Raw genomic sequence first — 21,000 nt, 5'->3', positions numbered from 1 at the left:
ATTGTATAATCTTAGAAAAAGCACAGAATAACAATTCAAAAAAAAATTTTTTTAAGATTTTATTTATCTGACAGAGAGAGAGGGAGAGGGAGAAGCAGGCTCTCCACTGAGCAGGGAGCCTGACGTGGGGCTCGATCCCAGCACGCCAGGATCACAACCTGAGCCAAAGGCAGACACTTAACCAACTGACCTACCCATGGGCCCCTAAAAAAAATTTTTTTTAATGGCATGAAAGCCAATAAAGAAAAATTAGGGGAACTGATACCACTAAGAGGTTGTTTCTAGAGCACAATAAAGGGACAAATAGTAAAACAAAATATGAAAGGACTAAGTAAAATACAAAAAAAGAAATAAAACATAAAGAGAAACATATAAACACTAAGTACAAAAGTATGATAGTTGATTTGAAAAATCCAAATTAAATACTTTTCTGAAAAAAACATGTCCTCAGTATCGATACAAGATACAGGAAACCAAAATGAACAGTCAAAAACAGAAAGAACTATAAAGTTTCTCTAAAAAGCACCAAATTCATTCTATAACACAAGCATGATCCTGACCCTAAAACATCGTAAGAACAAAGTAAGAAACCTAAGTTCATGCTTACCAACCTCAAATGGGCCTGCAGCTCTGCTGGGGAAAAGTACATTTCTTTGGTCAATCTACTCTCACCTTACTTCCTCAAACTTCCTACTCCTCTCTCTCAGCAGATGACTTCCTTTCTACATTACAGAGAACATAGAAACCATCACAGGAAACTTTCACTTTTCTGCTGCCAAACATGCAAGCCCGCCCTTTATGTGGACCCAGCCTACTCTCTTTGACAAGTTCAAGTTCTCCACCGGAAACTTTAGATTCCCCTACACATCTTCCATCTTCCCAAAAACCTTACTCTATTTATTACTAAAACCCCAAAACACGACACTTATATGACTCTGTATCTCCTTTCCTGTAGAGCCAAACTTTTTTTTTTTTTTTAAGATTTTATCTATTTGAGAGAGAGAGCTCACGCAAGGGAGGAGCAGAAGCAGAGGGACAAGCAGACTCCCTGCCAAGCGCGGAGCCCGACGCTGCGCTTAATCCCACGACCCTGAGATCATGACGTGAGCTGAAATCAAGAGTTGGACGCTTAACTGACTGAGTCACCCAGGTGCCCCTAGAGCCAAACTTCTTGAGAGACTTACCTTCACTCTCCATTTCCCCACTCTCACAACTCTTTTCCTCATATAAATCTGGCTTCTACCCTGACCACAATGCTAAACGCTTAATAGGGCCACTAATGATCTCTATGTTACTTAATCCAATAGCCTTTTTCGACCCTTCTCTTTTCTGACCTCTAAGTATATGACATAGTTGACTATATGCTCCTTCTCGAAACAGGAGGCTTCTATCAGACCCTCTTGACACAGTTTACTCTGAACTCATCCTTCAACATGTCAACCGAATCATTACTTCCTTAAGGAAAACTCCGTATTTAGGTAGTAGCATAAGAGGTTAAGAGCATGGGTTCTGGGCCAAAGTACATGGGTTTCTGTCCTGACTCTGCCACTTACTAGCTAAGTCCCTTTGGACATTATCATTTAACCCCTTCGTACTTCAGATTCCTCATCTACACAGTGCCCACCCACCTCATGTGGTTGTTATGTTAAGTGAATTAGTGTTTGTGAAGTGTTTAGAATGGTCTCTGGTAGACAGTAAGCAATATATATATGTGTGTGTGTTTGATAAAGAACAATTCCCCTATAATACATTCTTATAATAACAAATACTTCTCAATTGCAGTTCTTATCGTAGTTTTAACTCTACATTCATTTTTGTAATTATTTGATTGGTTATTTCTTCTACTAGATTGTAAGTGCTATGCAGATTGGGCCATTATTTATTTTTTTTAAGATTTTATTTATTTATTTGTCAGAGAGAAAGAGAGAGTGCGCGCAAGCAGGGGGAGCGGCAGGCAGAGGGAGAAGCAGGCTCCCCGCCGAGCAGGGAGCCCGATATGGGACTCAATCCCAAGACCCCAGGACCACGACTTGAGCCGAAGGCAGACGCCTAACCAACTGAGCCACCCAGGCATCCCCATTATTGGTTTTATAATCCATAGTGTCTCTAAGTACCTAGCACTTAACTAATACTTATTAAATGAAAGAATAAAAACAATTTTAAAGAATATAGAAAGGATGGCTCAAAAGGACTTTATTATTTTAAAGATTTATTTATTTATTTATTTATTATTTTTTTTTTTTAATTTTTTTTAAAGATTTTATTTATTTATTTGACAGAGAGAGACAGCGAGAACAGGAACACAAGCAGGGGGAGTGGGAGAGGGAGAAGCAGGCTTCCCGCTGAGCAGGGAGCCCGACGTGGGACTCGATCCCAGGACCCCGGGATCATGACCTGAGCCGAAGGCAGACGCTTAACGACTGAGCCACCCAGGCGCCCTAAAGATTTATTTATTTATTTGAGAGAGAGAGAATGCGAGAAAGAGCATACACATGTGCACAGGGGAGGAAGGGGCAGAGAGAGAGGGAGAGAGAAACTCAAGCAGACTCAGCTCTGAGCGTGGAGCCTGATGCGGGGCTCAATCTCACGACCCTGAGATCATGACCTGAGCTGAAACCAAGAGTCAGGTGCTTAACCAACTGCGCCAACCAGGCACCCCTCAAAAGAACTTTAACTGTGATCAACTATGGCTTATCTCAGAAATGTAAAGCTGGTTTAACATTAAGTAAAACCATTAATATGATATGTCATCTTAACAGTTTACTTAATAAAAATCAGTATGATCAGATGAACAGATTTTAAAAATACATTTCTAGTGGGGTAAAACACATATGCAGTCAAGTGCACTGAACTTAAATGTACGTCTCAATATAGTTGTACTTATATATTCAACTATATAAACAACATTCAAATCATAGTATAGAACATTTCTAACATCTCAGTATGCTTTCTTGTTCCCTTTCCCAGTTAATATACCCCAGATGTAACCACTATCTGACTCTATTACCAATGATTAGTTTTGCCTCTTCTTGAACTTCTTTATTCATATATAGAGAATTATACAGTATGTACTACCAATGCATTTTTGAAAAGCCATCTGATAAAACTCAAACTATTTCTAACAGATAGACTAAAACACAGAAGTTAAAATTAAGGCCCAATGTAATATCTTATATTTTACAGTAGGGGTGAATCCAATAAAAACAGGGGCAAAAAACAAGGCTGTTCTCTTATTTTCACTCTCATATTGGACATTTTTGCCAATACAAAAATATTCAAAAAGGAAAATACTAGAAAAGAAGAGATGAGAGTATCATTACATGCAGACAATATGATTATATACCAACACAATCCAAAGGAAATCAGTCATAACAATAGATAATTAAAACTTCAGCAAAGTGGTTAAATAAAAGATAAACAGAAATCCACAGAAGTCAAGTGCATTCTCGTGTAGTGGTAATAACTAACTAGAAAATACAATTTTTAAAAAGCATTCAGTTAACAATAGCAATGAAAAGTATTAAACTACCAATTAACCTAACAAAAGACATACATCTTCATGATATAAAGAAAATGACCAAATATTACTGGGAGAAATAAAGAAAAGTTTGGAAAAATATTTCATAGACAAATGTTTCATATTCTTCAATGAAAGTTTTAAATATCATTAAGATAACAGTTTTTCATAAATTAATTCACGAGTTTAAAAAAATTCCAATGAAAACACCACAAGAACACTGCACAAAACTCAACAAAAATGCTTCTAAAGTTCATCTGACAAAAGCACAAGACGAAATAACATTGGGAAATACAATTATGTTAAATATAACAGTAATTTAAATGGCATGGTATGCATCTTTAAAAAAGAAAAATCTAGTCTCCAAAACATAATGTTTAATGTGTGGTGAGAGAAACATAACAAGATAGGGAAAATAATTAGTATTTAACAAGCATTACTGGGGTGTTCAGCAAGCAATATATTCTAGATCAGGAGCTGGCAAACTACGACTCATGGGCCAAATCTGGCCTACAGCCAGTTTTCGTGAGCAATGTTTTACTGAAACACAACCCTGCTTATTTGCTCACATACTACCTATGGCTGCTTTAACACCAGAGTTGGGTAGTTATGACAGAGACTATCTGGTCTGCAAAGCCTAAACTATTTACTATCTGGCCCTTTATAGAAAAGGTTTGTTGATAGTTGCTCTAGATTACTGTTGGGTTAAAAAAAAAAAGGAATTATTAAATACATCAAATCTCTGACAAGAAGTTAAAAAAATTATCAGGCCAAAATCTAAATGAAAGTGGGCAACCAGAGAGTTATGGAAACACTGAAATTGCTTTTGTCCTAAGACAGATGTCTAATCCTGAGAACCTAGATATCAATTTTGATAGCCTTGGAGGGAAAAGAAGGACAAAATGAGAATTAAGGCCTAACCAGTGTGGGAAATGTTCCCCTATAAAACCAGCACCCCCAATGGCTATATGATTTGGGAAAATGTAAACCAAAATTAAACCCCATTTCTATCCCTGGCGTCTGCAAGCAAAGGGAAGTTACCAGTTGCTGAGGGACTAAGTGGGACAGACCCTGAGACCACAAGCCCAAGAATATTTTCAAATCAATTTTTAGACCTGAATAATTCCTTAAAACTTCAAGTCATGAATTTAGATTAAAGTGATCCTAACTCCAAAGCACCTGGCAGAAGCAAATGCAAAAATGTCCCTGGAGAAATATACCTTTATCTTAGGGCTTAAATAATTTCCATAAATAATTTTTCAAGACAACGTGTAGCAAACACAGACAAAAATAGCCAAGTACACAAGGAAACAAGGCACCAAGAATGAGAACTAGTTGTAATAGAGAAACAGTCGAACAGTATTAGGCATAAAAGTTTGAAGTAATTAAACTTACTGTGTTTAGAAAAATCAAAAACGAGCTTGAAAGTATCTGCAGTAAACAGAAAACTATAAAAATGATCTTGCCAAGAGAACTTCTAAAAATGAAAAATACAATAACCAAAATTAAGAATTCAATGAATGGATTTACCAGTACATTACACACAACTGAAGAGATAATTAGTAAATGGGAGGGAAAATCAGAAGCAAGTGTCCAGGATCCGTCTCCAGGGATTTCTCACATTCCTACATAGTCCAAGCCTTTTGGGCAAAGGACATGTTAAATCTTTGGCAGCTAGACATAGCGTGTCCCTCAAAGACAGATCTGGAGTCATACCTCCCCAGAGACATCCCACAGTAGTAAAGACAAAGCCATCTCCTTTCTCTCCCTGGAGACATTTCCTTACATTTCAGGGTAATAAACCTTTTTTTTTTTTTTTTTTTTTTAAAGATTTTATTCACTTATTTGAGACAGAGAGAATGAGAGAGAGAGAGCACATGAGATGGGGGAGGGTCAGAGGGAGAAGCAGGCTCCCTGCCGAGCAGGGAGCCCGATGCGGGACTCGATCCAGGGACTCCAGGATCATGACCTGAGCCGAAGGCAGTCGCCCAACCAACTGAGCCACCCAGGCGCCCCTTCAGGGTAATAAACCTTAAGACACCTTCCCCATCTCACCCAGGGCAGATGTGCCTACATCCTAGGGTAACGAGTAATCTCTCTGGAGGGAAGGATGTGCAGTGCGTCAGCAACCCTTAAGTGCTCGGAGTCTCTAAATTTTGGAGTTCCTTTTCTGTGATGCACTAAGCTGTATGCATGCACAGGTATCACCTTGCCCTCATCACCTCACCCTGTGGGAATTAGGGCATGGGGAACTGATGCAAGATATTGCTGGCTGTGCTTGCTGTAATAAATTGTCTGTATCTCTGATCCAGGGGTCTTGGATCTTGTCAGTACTATGTAAATGTACATATATGTGTGTATAAAAACCTGTGACAGGCTAACTTGCTAGTTTAAAAGAAGGGCAAAATCTAAGATCCTTCATGGCTTCTGACTTAATAAATGCTTACACAGATAAAGAAAACAGATGGAAAATATGAGAAGTTAGAAGACATGGAAGATAGAGTAAGAAACTGTAACAGAAATTAAACAGAAATCTAGTTCCAGAAAGAGGAGAAACTGGTGTAGAACTAATACTTAAAAAGGTAACAGCTGGGATGTTTCCAGAATCAAAGACACGAATCTTCAGATTCAAGAAAGCAAACAAATTCTGAGCAGGATAGATAAAAAAGAAATCCACACCAAAATATATCATTGTACAACATTTGAATAGAAAATTGATCTCTTCAGCAAAAATGAAAATCAGAAGACAGTAGAATGATATTTTCCATGTGCTGACAGAAAATAACCTAGACCTCTTTTCCCAGCAAAAATATCCTTCAAAAATTGAGACTGAACCATATTCTTTAAAAGGATGAATTTTGTGAAATATGAATTACATCTCAGTAAAGCTGTTACTTTTAAAACTGACTATAACAAAAGCAACAGATAATAAGTGTTGAGGATGCAGAGAAATTGGAACCCTCATACACTGCTGTTGAGAGGATAAAATGGTGCAGCTGTGTTGGAAAAGTCTGGCAGTACTTCAAAAGATTAAACAGAGAGTGATTTCACTCCTAGATATATACTCAAAAGAACGGAAAACATGGATTCAAACAAATACTTGTACCTGAATGTTCACAGAGGCATTATTCATAATAGCCAAAAAGGAGAAACAACCCAAATGGCCATCCACTGACAAATGGAAAAATAAAACATGTGTATCCCTGTGATGAAATATTATTTGGTCATACAAAGGAATATAGTACTGATTCATGCTACAATAATGATGAACCTTGACATACTACGCTAAGGGAAAGAAGCCAATCACAAAAACCCACATATGGTATGATTCTATTTATATGAAATGTGCAGAATAAGCAAAGCTGTATAAAGGAAGTAGGTTAGTGATTGCCTGGGGGTGGGGGTGGTGATCAGATTGGGGGTGATGGCAAGGGGTGTGAAGGTTCTCTTTGGGTTGAGGAAAATATTCTGAAATCAACCGTGACAATGGTTACACAAGTCTATGAATATAATAAGAGCCACTGAGTTGTACTCTTTAAATGGGTGAATTTCACGTTTTGTGAATTACATCTCGAAGTTGTTATAAAAAAATCAAGGTGAAATAAAAACATTTTCAGATCATCAAAACCAGCAGTTTGCCACCAGCGACTCTCATTAAATGAGATTCTGAAGGAGGTACTTAAGGTAGTAGAAAAGTGAGCCTACCTGGAAGTTCTCAGATGATAGCTGGACTGAAGAAGTCAAGAAAGTGGCAAATATGTGGCTAAATCTATGAAAGCCCTGACTGCACAAAGTAACAATAATGTCTTGCAGGGCTAAAATAAATAATTAAAATACTCAACAGTAATGACACATAAGTAGGGTAAAGAAAGTTAATGTGTTCCAAGGCCTCTGTGTTGTGAGGGGTGTATGGTGTTGTTTAGCTTTAGACTTTGAGAGGACAAATATGCATGCTGCACTTTCTAGGTAACCACTGAAGAATAAAAATAGATTAACTTAAAACTCTTGATTTCAGCTCAGGTCATGATCTCAGGGTGGTGGAATGGAGACCCGCCTTGGACTCCATGCTCAGCGGGGAGTCTACTTGAGATTCTCTCCCTCTCCCTCTGCCTTTCCCCCTGCTCACACGCTCTCTCCCTCTCAAATAAAAGTCTTTAAGAAAAGCTATAAAAAAGGAGAGAAAAGGAAAAATATAATACAAAGTACAAAATAAGTTAGTAGTAGATTTAAATCCAAGTATTTGTTAGTTACAATAAATAGAAACTGACCAATTACTTTGGCTGAAAAGATTATCAATCTGAACTTAGAAAATGAAATCTAACTATTACATTTGCTGTTTGTTAGAGACATGTCTAAAACACTAGGTGTATAGGAAGGTTGAAAGATGAAAAATATATGTAAAAACTCACCAGAAGAAAGCTGAGATTGCTATATTAATATCAGACAAAATAGATCTTAAGACAAAAAACCGTACTAGAGGTAAAGAGGGTCACTGTATAATGATAAAGAATTCAATTCACTAGAAAGATATAACAACTTTAAATCTGTATGGCCCATAAAGTAACTGCAAAGTACATGAAGCAAAAACTGATAGAAATATAAGAAACAGAAAAAGACTATAATTATAGAATTAAAATTAGCTCTCAGTAATTGATAGAACAAGTAACTAATCAGCAACAACCCAGAAGATCTGAATAACACAACCTTTACAACCACAAAATGTGCATTCTTTTCAAGAATAGACGCTCACAGAAGCTGACCATGTACTAGGCCATAAGGCAAGTCTCAACAATTTCAAAGGATTGAAGTCCCAAGAGGTTCTCCAACCAAATGTAATTATGCCAGAAATCAATAATAAAAAGATAATTGGAAAAAGTAACTGTTTTAGTATCCATTGATGATTCATGCCTGAAGAAATAATAGTATGATTGTAAACAGGAGGACTGTGTAATGATGGTTTTCATAACCCCATCCATCATTCTTTGTAGTTGGCACCATGATTCAGTAGCTGGCATAAAACTGTAAAGAACTTTCCCTTCTCCCCTATTTGCTTTTTATCAGTAAGGATTCTTAACATATTTGGTGGGCTGTAATCCATTACTGTCATTATTTTCATGCTCAAATGCTTTCGTATTTGATTAGTGGGAATGGAGCTCCTTAAAGCTGGCTCCTGTATCCTTTTATATTTTTAATTGTGCTAAAATACATGTAATATAAAAGTTACCATCTTAATCATTTTTAAGCATACGGTTCAGCAGAATAAAGTATATTCACATTGTCGTGCAACCAATTGCCAGAACTTTTTCATCTTGCAAAACTGAAACTCTGTACCTGTTAAACAGTAACTCTCCACTTCCCCTCTCCCCAGCCCCTGACAATCACCATTCTTTCTGTTTCTATGGATTTGACTACTTTAGTGGACCCATACAGTATTTGTCTTTTTGTGACTGGCTTGTTTCACTTAGTATATTGTCTTCAAGGTTTATTCATGGCTGTAGCATGTGTCAGAATTTCCTTCCTTTTTAAAGCTTAGTGATATTCCATTGTATGGATCTAACACATTTTGTTTATCCATTCTTCTGTCCATGGGCATTTGGGTTGCTTCCACTTTTTGGTTATTGTGAATAATGCTGCTGTGAACATGTGTGTACAAATTATCTTTGAAACCCTGCTTTCAATTCTTTTGGGTCTATACCCAGAAGTGGAATTCCTGGATCCTACAGTAATTCTATTATTTTTAATTTTTGAGGAATAGCCATACTACGTTCAACAGCGGCTGCACCATTCTACATTCCCACCAGCGCACAATTTCTCCACATCCTCACCAACACTTGTTGTTCTCTGTTTTGTTTTGTTTTTTATAGTAACCATCCTAACAAGTGTGAGATGATATCTTGTGTTTTCAATTTGCATTTCTCTAATGAATTTGTGATGTTGAGCATCTTTTCATGTGCTTTTTGGTAATCTGTGTATCTTCTTTGACAAAATGTCCATTCAAATCCTTTGCTCACTTTTAATTGGGTTGTTATTTGTTTTAAGGAACTATAGGAGTTCTTCATTCTGGACTAGGGGAAGGGGAGTAGAAAGGAGGCAAGACAAAGGGGCACGAGGAAACTTTTGGGAGAGATGAATATGTTAATGAACCTGATTGTGGTGATGATATCTCCTGTCAAAACTGATCAAACTGTACACTTTACAGGGGCACCTGGATGGCTCAGTTGGTTGAGCAACTGACTCTTGACTTTGGCTCAGGTCATGATCTCTGGGTCATGGGACTGAGCCCCACGTCAGGCTCCATGGTTAGCATGGAGTCAGCTTGGGATTCTCTCCCTCTCCCTCTGCACAGCCCCCACCACACACCTGCAAAAAATTGTACACTCTACACATATGCAGTTTATTGCAGATCAATAAAACTGCTTTAAAACACACAAAACCCAAAGACATCTAGAAGACTGAAAGTTTTGGTGAAATTTTATTTCACTTTAGTCCTTCAACAACTCAAGACAGATGACTAAACCAACAATAGTAAGAATACAAAGTTAACTAATAAAAAAAGAATTTGGAAGTTTTCCTTCATTTCCTATGCTCTGAAACAATGTACTTAGCACTGGGATTATGTGGACTCAAAAAATTTTCAATAGAATTTCTCTATGAAACCATTTAGATCTAGTGTTTTTTTTATGTCCAATGGGACAGTTCTTTCATAACCTTATTCTATGAAAATTGAGTTATTTAACTTCCAATCTTTTTTGGCGTCAATATTGGTAAATTATATTTTCCTAAATAATTTTCCATTTCATTTGAATTTTCAAAATCATTTAACACAGAAGTATGCAAATTAATATCATTAAAATTTTTTTTCCACTTGTCATTTGTTATTTTGTATTTGTGATTTCTCCCAATGTTCTTAACTTAGCTATTAGCTTACCGGGTTTGTTAAATAGTTTAAGATCTAAGATTGTGATTTCTTAATCAGATGTTTCTCTGTTCTCCATCTCATTAATCTCTGCTTTAATCTTTACTGTTTTTTATTCTCTTGTGCTTTCTTTTGTTCTTTTTCTAACTTTCTAAGTTTGGAATTTATTTCATTTATTTTCCTTCCTAAATTGACAATGTGTGTAAGACGACAAACTTCCCCCCAACCACTACTTTATATGTATCTTACAGAATCTGATGTTGTGTTTTCATTTAACTAATTTTAAGGAATCCTTTATTTCAATTTGTAGTTCCTTGTATCCAATAGTTCTTTAATTGAGGGTTTAATTTTCCATATGGACAAGACTTTTGCTTTTTTAAAATTTCATTTTAAATTTCTAGTTTTGTTGGGTGCCTGGGTGGCTCAGTTGGTTAAGCGACTGCCTTCGGCTCAGGTCATGGTCCCGGAAGTCCTGGGATCGAGTCCCACATCGGGCTCCCAGCTCAGCGGGGAGCCTGCTTCTCCCTCTGACCCTCTCCCCTCTCATGCTGTTTCTCTCTCTCTCTCTCTCTCTCAAATAAATAAATAAATAAAATCTTTAAAAAAAAAAAATAAATTTCTAGTTTTGTTGTATGATGATAAGGACTGTTTGTAACATTTCTACTTTATGGAAATTACTAATTTTTTCCTTGCAACGTAATATATGAACTATTTTTATGAATGTAAATACACTTAAGTACATAGATCATGGGGCGCCTGGGTGCCTCAGTTGGTTAAGCGTCCAAGTCTTGGTTTCGGCTCAGGTCATGATCTCAGGGTCCTGAGATCGAGCTCTGCTTCAGACCCTACGTTCAGTTCGGCGTCCCCCTGCTGCTCCCCTTGCCCCCACTCCCTCTTCCCTCTCCTCAAGTAAAGAAATAATCTTAAAAGAAAAAAAAAAGATAGATTACTGTACTAATCCTGCAACTTTTCCAAAGATTTTTAATTTTGCAAAGTAAAAGAAAAAAAATATAGGAAATCTCCATGTTTAGAAATAAATACACTTATAAATAAACTGTGCGTCCAATAAGATATCACAATGGGTACTGGAATATATTTGGAACTGAACATAATGAAAGTCCGCATATAAAAATGTGATATGCAATTGAAGAGGTAGTGACCAGGAAATGTACAGCCATAATTGTTAGAAAAGAAGGCAGAAAATTAATGAGCAGAAAGCATCTATCTTAAATAGTTAGAAAATGTAACACAAACTAAGCCTGATGAGAATAGAAAGGAGAAAGTTATAAACAACTAAAAATAATAAACAAATGATAGAGAGGATCAATAAGCTAAAGTTTGTTCTGTGAAAAGACTTACCAAAAACAAGAGAAAAGACACAAATCAGTTAACAGGACTGAAAGAAGAGACTTAACTATATATACCATAGACATTAAAATATCGTAATAGATCCTGAACAACAATGTGCCAATAAACTTTAAAATTTAGATGAAATGGACAAACTTCTTTAAAAATTAACTTATCGGGGCGCCTGGGTGGCTCAGTCGTTAAGTGTCTGCCTTCGGCTCAGGTCATGATCCCAGGGTCCTGGAATCGAGCCCCGCATCAGGCTCTCTGCTCTGCGGGAAGCCTGCTTCTCCCTCTCCCACTCCCCTTGCTTGTGTTCCCTCTCTCGCTGTGTGTCTCTCTCTATCACATAAATAAATAAAATCTTTAAAAAAAGAATTAACTTATCAAAAGTCACTCAAAAAGAAACAGAAGGGGCGCCTGGGTGGCTCTGTTGGTTAAGTGTCTGTCTTTGGCTCAGGTCATGATCCTGGAGTTCCAGGATCGAGCCCCGCATCGGGCTCCTTGCTCAGCGGGGAGTCTACTTCTCCTTCTCACTCTCCCTCTGTGCTCTCTTTCTCTCACTCTCTCTCAAATAAATAAAACCTTAAAAAAAAAAAAAAAGAACCAGAAAACCTGATAGCCTTATAACCACTTAAGGGAAATATCTATGGTTAAGACTTGCTCTGCCAGACACATAAAAGACTAATAAAAAACTTCTTTAAAACCATAGCAGTGATGGGGTGCCTGGGTAGCTTAGTCAGTTGTGTGTCCAACTCTTGATTTCGGCTCTGGTCATTATCTCAGGGTCGTGAGACTGAGACCCACGTTGGGCTCTGCACTGAGCATGGAGTCTGCTTGAGATTCTCTCTCTCCCTCTCCCTTTGCCTGTCCCCCCTGCTTGCATGTGCTTGTTCACTCTCTCTCAAAAAAAAAAAAAAAAAAAAAAAATAGTGGTGATGATGTAAGGACAGGCAGGAAGACCAGTGGAAGAGTAAAAGGATCCAGAAACAAACCCATACACAGATAATTTATAACAATTTATGACATTTATCACTGCAGAACACTAGAGAATGAGTCTTTTTGGTAGCTGGTGCTGGGACCCTGGATACCTACATGGAAAAGAAATGAAGTTTAAACTCTACTTCATTCACTCCATACACATAAATCACTTTCAAGTGAACTGCAGATCTAAATGTAAAGGGCAAAGCAATAAAGTTTCTGGGGGCACCTGAGTGGCTCAGTCAGTTAAATGTCTGCCTTTGGCTCAGGTCACGATCCCAGCACTCTGGGATCAAGCCCCATGTCCGGCTCCCTGCTCACCCAGGAGTCTACTTGTCCCTCTCCCTCTGCCCCTCTCCCCATGCGTGCACGCTCTTTCTCTCTCTCTCAAATAAATAAAATCTTTAAAAAAAAAAACAATAAAGTTTCTGGAGAATAATATAGAATAACTTCATAACTTCTAAGAGATTTCTCAGATAAGATACAAAAAGCACTAACAAAAAAAGAAAAAGACTGTAAAATTGAATTACATTTTAATTTAAGAATCTTTTATGTGTCAAATAGCCTAAAACAGCAAGACTTTTGAGACAACTGAATATAAAGAAAAGCAAGGTAATGATTACACAAAAGTCAGGATAATGGTTGTTTTTGGGGTAGAGGATGAGACGGGGCAGACATGGGGCCTCTGAGGGTGTTAGCTATGTGCTTGCTATTTCTTACCTGAGACATAGGTACAGGGGTATTTGCTTTGTCAAATATGTCATTAAGCTATTTCGGGGGCCCCAGAGACTACCCCCTCACGTTCAGTGATTCACTGGAACAACTTACAGGACTCAGCATATAGTAAGTACTACTCACAGCTAAGATTTTCTATAGCAACAGGGACACACAGCCAGATCAGCAAGGGGAAAAGAACTATCAGGCAGAGCTTGTAGGACTCTGCTCTCTAACTCCCATGAGAGCACACTCTCTCTCAGGGAAGATGCACCATTTCTGCCCCAGGAAACCTATCAGAGACTCAAAATCTAGGGTTTTTACTGGGGACTGGTCACAAAGGAACCCTCTGCCCACTAAAAATTTGGACTCTCAGAATGAAAGCAGATGTTAGTGTCCCAGGTGGGCAAAACAACCATATTGGTTTAGGAAAGGTTTCAAAAGCCAAATTCCCATTGACCAGCCAAGAACCAATCTTGCAAGTAGGTCACTCTAAAGATAAGTCTCAGGCCTACTAAGTTAACTCATTCCTGCACAGCTTATACAGATGTTTTTTGCACTTTTCTCTATGACATTTCACAATAAAAGATGTTTAAAAATGGTAGACTACAATATATTAAATCTATGTTAAAAAGCCGCAGAGACGACATTTGCAATATATATAACTGGCAAATAATTAGTGTATGGGGTGTTTAAACAATTCCTACAAAATAATGAGATAAAGGCAATACAGCTAAGAAAGACAGAAAACTTGAACAGATACTTTAAAAATAAGGAAGCAGTCCATAAACATAACATGGTGCTCAACTTCACCAATAATCCAGGGAACTAAAACCACAAGAAAATACTACTATACATATACTTACTAAATAGGCAAAAATTACAACACAATATCAAATATTAGCAAGAATGTGGAGCAAGGGAAAGTCTCACACGCTGGTGGGAGGGAGTGCAACCACTTTTGAAAACAATTTGGCCTGCATAGGAAGTAAAAGGTACACATACTCTTTGGCCCAGTAGTTCTCTGAGTTACATACACAGACTTACGAACATGTGCACCAGGACATATGTACAAGAACATTCAACAGCCAAAACCTGAAGACAATCCAAATGCCATCAAAAGCAGGATGGATAAAAATAAACAAACAAAATACCCCAAAAAAACCCAGGATGGATACTGTGGCACAATCACACAAAGGAATATTCTACAGGAATAACACAAATTTTTATTAAAAATTATTTTAAAAATTTAAAAAACCCTGTATCCACAATATGGAAGAATCTCACAAACATTGTAGAACCAAACAAGAGAAAGTAGAATACATAAACTATAGATCTCAAACTGAACTACATTACTTATAGATGCATACATAAGGTAAACTATGAAGACGAAATAATCACAAAAATCAGAATAGCTTTCTCTAGTGTGGGGAGCAGGTTATGAGAGAAGCCACACTCCAGGGGCACCAGTAATATCCTATTTCTTGATCTGTTTGATGGTTATGTGTAATTATAATTTTATAATCATCTTTATGTTTATATAATTTTAATGTATAAACTTTATAATTTTTTAAACTTTGTAATTTTTAAATAATTATTCTTTAAATTGTATATATATATATATATATATATATATATATATATATATATACACATATATACTATGTACTTCCTAAGATACTACGTATCTTCTTTCTCAAAAAATTTCTTTGAGGGGGCACTGGGTGGCTCAGTTGGTTAAGCAGTTAAGCAGTTAAGGATCTGACTCTTGGTTTCAGCGGTTAAGCAGTTAAGGATCTGACTCTTGGTTTCAGCTCAGGTCGTGATCTCAGGGTCATGAGATCAAGCCCCAAATCAGGCTCTGCGGTCAGCTTGGAGTCTGCTTGGGATTCTCTCCACCCTCCTCCCTTTCCCCCTCCCTGCCATGCATGAGCTCTTTCTCTCTAAAATAAATAAAATCTTTTAAAAAAATTTCTTTGAGAAACAAAAGTTAGCAAAAAGAAAGAATTAGTATTAAAAACATACAAAGAACACCCAAATTCCCACAAACAAATGATCAGAGAGTATAAACACACTGTTCACCAGAATACACAAACTGACGAAAAAATGTTTTCTTTTCTAATAATTAATAGCATGAAGCAACACTGCATACCTATTAAACCAAAGAGAGTGCAATACTGTGATAATTTATAAGATAAACGACAACCATGAAGACTGAGTAGCTACATGGAATAATTTAATATTGGAAAAACAAAAGAATAAATAATGAGTGCATTAGGTTTACAGCTAAGAAATCTGTACAGCTAAAATTTGGAAAGGACTCATGACATAGGAAAATAGCTGATGTGGTTGAAAGACAGGATTATGGCTGCAATATTTTCCTTGATATTGTGAATGGGTTTCATTAAGATATAGGAATTTTTTTTTTTTTTAAGATTTTATTTATTTATTTGACAGAGAGGCACAGCGAGAGAGGGAACACAAGCAGGGGGAGTGGGAGAGGGAGAAGCAGGCTTCCCGCCGAGCAGGGAGCCCGATGCGGGGCTCGATCCCAGCACCCCAGGATCATGACCTGAGCTGAAGGCAGACACTTAACGACTGAGCCACCCAGGAGCCCCAAATACAAGAATTTCTAAACAAAGTAAATTCAATAGTTCCTTGCAATTCTAGAGAACAAAGTCCATACGTCATAACCCCAAGACCTTTCACAAGCTGACTTCAGCGTGTATTTTTCACTCTGTGCCAGGCACCATGCTGGGAACTGGAGTAGAGACGGGCAAGACAGAATTACTTCTAGGCTGGCAGGAAATGGACATGTCAACAAATAATTACAACTCACTGAAGTAAGTCCCACAAAAAAAGTCTCTTCTTCAAAGTCTATGACTTCCCACAGAAACAGACCCATAAATACAGAGAACAAACTGATGGTTGCCAAAGAGGAGGGGTCAGGGGACGGGCAAAATGGGTGAAGGGGAGTGGGAGGTATAGGCTTCTAGTTACGGAATGCATAAGTCACGGGGAGGAGAGGTAGAGTGCAGGGAACAGAGTCAGTGGTACGGGAGTAGCTTTGGGTGGTGACGGGTGGTGGCTATACTTGCAGGGAGCACCGCAAAAAGACGAGAGTTGTCCAATCACTCTGTTGTACATGGGAAACGAAGGCAACATTGTGTATCAACTATACTTCAATTTAAAAAACAAAATGGGCCAGTGTGGAGGTGGGGGCCAGTCTATAGCTTCCCAGGTGAAGGAAAAACTCAGGAAAATCATAGAGAAGCTTTCAAAAGAACACTGAATTGGATCTTGAAGGACAGGTCAAAGCTTCCAGACAGGGTGGAGGTGTGAAGGGTAGTCCATGCCTATTTGTGCCAAGTCGGAGGTAGAAGAGCAGGTGCTTGGACAAGGAGACTGCTTAAAGACATGCTCCTGGCAACGGCGAACCACCGGGGTTTTTAGCATTTAGTTCCCCAGTACTTTGCAATTAAATTACTTTGGGCCTCTTTGTTCTATCCTTTCTTCCCTTAAAAGGAAGTATATAAAAGTATATACACAGAATAGGTATTGTATGTTAGAATAAGTGTATATTTAGTTAAAATTAGTATTAATATATTTAATTTTAATATAGCATATATTTAATTTTAAATATTTCAAACATACAAAAAAATGATACCCATGTACTCACCAACCAAATTTAAGAAGTCAAATTCTGTCCTACTCTCTTTCAATGGTATAAAATGTTTCAGATGTATTTAAAATCCCACTCACTCCTCTGATCTCCTTCTCTTCCCCCTCCCTCATAGATAGTACTGACTATCCCAAAGTGGATGCATATGATTTCTCTGCGTATTGGTCTTTCACTACACATCTAACACTACGGGCTTTGCCCAGTTTGTAAACTCTGGGTTTCCTTATCAGTAAAATGAAGGCAGTAACTACGTCTTCCAGTTAGTGGAGTAGAAACAGAACGTATATGGTGGCTATCATGGTGACTGGCACTGAAAAGAACTCAAGACCCAGAACTTCCGTCCCCTCCTAGTAGACTGTAAGCCAGTCTTGCAGCCTTGCTAACAAAATGTTGGCTCAATTTAGTTCTGTTTACATTCCCCATATGCAATACTTCTGCCTTCCTTCCTTCCCAATTTCCGACCTCTACACCAGTCTCTGCCATTACTGCCCCTTAACCTTGGCAGGGACACAACAATGCTACCTATCTACATTGGTGGCACCAGGAGCTGTAGGGTGGCTGCTCCATCTCAGGCCATTGAATGTCCGAAGTGCTGAGGAACCTGAGGGCAGGTGAAGGGTATGGAAGTGTGGTGTGGAAGATGCCTCGGAGTCAGGCAGCTCTTCCAACACAGGCACAATCTCCTGGGGCTTCAGACTCTCCTTGTCAAAAATCAGGACAACGTTACCAACTTCTCCGGGTAATGGTGATAACAGGCCCTTACTACGTGCCAAGTACTCTTTGAAGCATTATTGCATATATTAAGCCATTTAATCCTAACAGGACCTCCAGGATGTGGAAGATTCCCCCGTACGACGGAAGGAAACCGAGGCACTGAGTTTAAATGACGAGTGGACACAGTCCCTGAGCTAGTACTGGGAGGGCCGGGATTCGAACCCGGGCAATGTGGTGCAGCCCGTCCTCAGGCACTCCCCTCCGCGGAGGTACTGTGGAGCTACACTCGTAAGAGGACGGGTCCCCGGCACGTGGCACGCCGTACACCCAAACACAGCAGCCCGGCACGTGACCGCGGAAGGCACCGGAAGAGCGCAGAGTTTTGGTCTCCAGGGGGAAGGTGGGGAGTGCCAGAGCACTGGGCTGGGATCACGGCAGGCACCGGGGCGCAGGAACAAGCACAGCACGGGCGCTGGGCCGGCTCTTCCACCGACGCCCGGGGCGACCCCGGCCCCACCCCCGGGCCTCTGCGGGTCTGCGAACACGCGTGCTTTCCTGCTCTCCTCCCAGGCCGCCACAGAGGAGGGCTCCGCGGGCCTAGCCGGACCGGGGCGGGCAACGGAGGAGACGGCGAGCCTTCCACTCCGGCCCCGGGGCCGGGTCGTGGGAGCGGGGCGGGGCTGGGCCAGGACTGGGGCCCGTCCGCCCGTAAGTCCGAGCGCGCCGCACTCACCTGTCCCGCACGCTCGCAGCGGCGGAAACCCGGGTCCCAACTCCCCGCGCCGCCTCCTCAGCCCTCGCGCCGAGCGCTAGCTCACTTCGCGCCGGAAGCCGGCCGATCCCGATTGGCTGCTTCCTGAGGAAACCGACCAGTGCCGTCGCCCCGTGGCACCTGTCCCCGCCCCCGGGGGGGGGCTGCTGGGGCGGGGCGTTCCCAACGCCCAATCAGAGTCCGGAAGTCGAAGTCACGCGACCACGGTTAAACCCCGGGCTTCCGGCACCCTCGGGATCTTTGTTTTCCGTGAGTTTCTTGGTGTCTGGGGAGGCTTTAAATAAGACAGGCTCCGGAGACCGAGAGCTGTGGCGGGAGTGAAAGACCCCGGAGTTGAGCGGAGCCTGAGACGTGGCAGTTTCCACAGGCCAAGCTGAGGCTCTTACCCGCTGTCTCTGTGAGGCTTCGGCGGATTCTCGCCTCCACTTCCTTGTAACGCTGGCCTCTGCCCGACCCGAGCTCCTGTGCGCGAGCGACTGTAAATTGTCATTGACGGGAAAAGGGGTCGCAACCTCAGATGCTTCCGGGGACATGTGCAGTACCCGAGTGAGAAGCCGCGCTGCTGGGCTGATTGTTGCCACGCCGGACTGTGCGCCCTGTGATGCCAGACTTGTTTTCCTTCCCTCCCTTCCCCCCTCCTTCTCTTTTCCTCCCTCCCTTTCTTCCTTCTTTCCTTTCTCTTCTCTAAGAAAAATTGAAAATGTGTTTATGTGTGAAATCTGCCGCTTTTAAAATGCTACAAAAATAACACGCTGCAGTCAAACAAAACACGCTGGGAAAAAGCAAGAGCAGGTTTTTCATAGAAAAATGGCCAAATAGCAGGATAGAGACAAAGGAGGAAGTATGAAAAGTCTACCAAAAGAGAAAGCTCCTAAGACTCAAAGGGCACTACTACCCAGCATGATAAGTAGGATCGTCTCAGAACTCAAGGAGGGGTGACACTCGGCTGCAATCGCCTGGGCCACACACTGCCTGAATTTTCCTTTAGCTTTTTACTAAATTGTCCTTCACACTTCTGCCCTCCCTAGTGCCAGGCATTGTGCTAAGCTCTTGAGAGCTTTCTCATGGAGCGCACAGGACATTAGACTTGCACACTGGTGACAAAAGCGATAGGAATGCTGATGGATGTTTTGGGAGCACCCAGGAGAGACACATACACAGCTTGGCAGCATTAGGTAAGACTCTGGGAGATGAATAAGAGGTATGATTTGGAGGCAAAGGCCAGGAAACAGGGAAGACCACAGTAAGGTACCTTTGAGGAAATGTCAGGAAAATGAGCAACAGAGAGATGTCAGGAGAGGAAATAGGGGCCAGATCTCAGTTTGGACTTCACCCCAAAGATAAATGGCAATTGTTGGAGGGATCTGGGAACAAGTGGGATAGGGAGAGCTTTGTTCACTAATTTTAAGTAAAATCAACAATTTTACATATATGTGTATATATATGTATCTCCACCGCCCAAATCAGGGTATATACCATTTCCAGCACCCGGTAAGGTTCCCTTGGGGAGCTTCCCCTCTCTCTGTGCCCCCAGCCGTAAGCTGGTATCACCGAGTGTATACTCCTCCATATCTGCCTTTTTTGGCTCAACATAATGTCTGTGAGCTTCATATATATTGTGTGTACCAGTGACTCATTCTCTTTATTACTGTGTAGAGAAAATTCATGAAAACTTAGAAATGGTCCCCAAAATATTACTTCTTGTCCAGTGAAAAGGTGTTGTCTAGCATGCCCTCAGGGACATCTGATTCTATGCAGGCTCCACACCTTTCATTGTCTTTGATATAAAGAACAACTCTGTAAGGTTTTTTCAAAAAACGGTTCTTGTCTAGAAAAATACTAGTTGTGTCCAGTGGAACGCATTTAATTATTGTCAATTTCATCAGTCCTGCCAGCTTTTCATCTATTTGTAAAGTATTTCATTATTTCTTATTTAACTACAGTATATATGTGCGGTACTTTAAATTTTCCTTTGACTCAGTTGTAATATCTTTCTGGATCTCATTAATTAAAGAGCTAAATAAAACCTTTGACATGTTTATTTTATGAGAATGAGATGAGAATCATGATTATACTTGATTTTTTTTTTGTTTTTTTTTTGTTTTTTTTTTTTAAAGATTTTATTTATTTATTTGACAGAGAGAGACACAGCGAGAGAGGGAACACAAGCAGGGGGAGTGGGAGAGAGAGAAGCAGGCTTCCCGCAGAGCAGGGAGCCCGATGTGGGGCTCGATCCCAGGACCCTGGGATCATGACCTGAGCCGAAGGCAGACGCTTAACGACTGAGCCACCCAGGCGTCCCATGATTATACTTGATTTTAAAAATTATTCTTTAACACTAGTAAGCTATTGTATGA

General features: G+C 40.0%; 1 protein-coding gene across 2 annotated transcripts in view; it reads right to left on the bottom strand.

The window, feature by feature from the left end:
• The window catches only part of BLM (BLM RecQ like helicase), a 90,484-nt gene extending 71,194 nt beyond the window's left edge, over positions 1-19,290 (bottom strand). For both annotated transcript variants that reach the window (XR_004297853.1, XM_032391923.1), the window contains exon 1: positions 18,605-19,290. The gene's annotated coding sequence lies outside the window, so the exon portion shown is untranslated. The remainder of the gene's footprint in view (positions 1-18,604) is intronic.
• Between the last annotated feature and the right edge of the window lie 1,710 nt (positions 19,291-21,000).

Source organism: Phoca vitulina, unplaced genomic scaffold, assembly GCF_004348235.1.
Source record: "Phoca vitulina isolate PV1807 unplaced genomic scaffold, GSC_HSeal_1.0 scaffold65, whole genome shotgun sequence".
In the NCBI taxonomy this organism is placed as follows: domain Eukaryota; kingdom Metazoa; phylum Chordata; class Mammalia; order Carnivora; family Phocidae; genus Phoca; species Phoca vitulina.
Note: the sequence above shows the minus strand (reverse complement) of the source record. Positions and strands in the feature narration are given on the sequence as shown.